We start from the raw sequence: 1,930 nt of genomic DNA on the forward strand, positions 1-1,930 counted from the left end.
GAATGGCACCATCAATAAATCAAAAACAAGCGTTGGCGAGGATGTGGAGAGAGAGAACCTCTGTGCGTTGTTGGTGGGGTTGCAAATCGGTGCAGCCACTGTGGAGAACAGTTCGGACGTTCCTCGAAAAATGAAAAGCAGAACTTTCTTATGACCCAGCAATTGTACTTCTGGGTATTTATCCAAAGAGAAACAAAATGCTAATTCAAAAAGATCTATACACCTCTATAGTTCACTGCAGTGGTATAAGATATGGAAGCCACCCAAGTGCCCATCAGTAGACAATTGGATAAAGAAGCTGTGGTGTGTATACACACACACACACACACACACACACACACACACACACACACACATACACATACATACAGTGGAATATTACTCAGCCATAAAGAATGAAATCTTACCATTTGCAACGACATGGATGGACCCAGACGATACTATGCTGAGTGAAATAAGTCAGACAGAGAAAGACAAATACCATAAGATTTCACTTATATATGGAATCTACGGAACAAAACAAACGAACAAACAGAATGAAAACAGACTCACAGATACAGAGGACAAACTGGTGATGGCCGGAGGGGAGGGGTTCGGGGGGAGGAAGAAAAATGCGAAAAGATTAAAAGTAGAAATTAGTAGTTACAAAACAGTCACGAGACGGAGGGGACAGCACAGGGAACATAGTCATAATATTATAAGAACCATGTTTAGTGATTATACTTATCGGGGGGGATCACTTTGTAAATTATAGAAACGTCTAACCCACTACTCTGTACACCTGGAACTAATATAAAATAATATGGAACGTCGACTGTAATTGAAAAATTAAAAAATAAAAAGTAAATGTGCAAAAATAAGGAAAATAAAAAGCATGGGCGAGACCAGTGAGGCCCCAACTCACTCCCGCCCAGGGGAGGGAGAAGCTAGTCCTCCCCGTCCCTAAAGATCACGGAGGGTGGGATGCCTGGCCCCTGGCCCCAGAACATCCTGAGAGGCAGCCTGTCGCCCCGTTTTACAGGTGACGAGAGCGAGGTTCTGGGATGCTAAGCATCTTGGTCCAACTCTCCAGCCGGCGAGAAGAGGGACCGGGAACCCTGAAAGCGGACGTGCTCGCTCCCCTCCCTCCCTTGTCAGTCTCCCCTCCCTCCACCTGTCCCCTTTCCTTCGCTCATCCGTCCCCCATTCATTGTTGATGGAAAAGAGGAGAAGGCCGCAGACACACGGCAAGGCAGGAGGCACCCTTGGTCTTGGGAGACAATGGCGGGGCCCCTGTGCCTCCAGCTCCAGCCCCAGCCCTGGGCATCCATCCGGTCATGAGGGCACTAAACCCACTTCATAAGGTCACCTGAGTCAGAAGTCTCTGCCTCTCCACATCGGAGCCACCTGAGGTGGGGGACGAGGGAGCTCACGGGGTGCCCGGGGGGAAACGGAGTCCCTTCCAGAGCAGGGAGCCTCTAAGCCACCAAGGCTCACGGGACAGGGACCCGGGGAGGGGCCTGGGCTCCAGGCGCCCGTCCTTCCTCCTCACCCACCACCCCTGGCAGCCAGGAGGAGGGGGCAGCCCCGTCCATCCCGGGCCCCCACCACCAACCCCGGCTGGACCAGTCAGATGCCCAATCTCAAAGCCTCTCTTCCTCTGTCATCTGAAGTTGAAGGGCGGAGAGGGACTGGTCCCACGGGGCCGGGGTCGCCGGAATCCCGATGTGGGCCTCACACTCTGGGTGACCTGCATGTGAACCCCAGGAGCATTCGGACCTGGCTCCCCTGATCAGCGGTTTCCTATAAACGAGGATAATCAGAGCCACCTTGGCACATGGGCGGGGCGCCCTTCCCGAGCCTTCCTCTCGCTGGCGGCGGGGTCGAGGGGTGCGGCTTAGATCTCCTTCCAGGCACCAGTGAGAGGGATGAGGGAGGCGGGGACGTCCTC

This window comes from Pteropus vampyrus, unplaced genomic scaffold (assembly GCF_000151845.1).
Source record: "Pteropus vampyrus isolate Shadow unplaced genomic scaffold, Pvam_2.0 Scaffold34, whole genome shotgun sequence".
Lineage (NCBI taxonomy): Eukaryota > Metazoa > Chordata > Mammalia > Chiroptera > Pteropodidae > Pteropus > Pteropus vampyrus.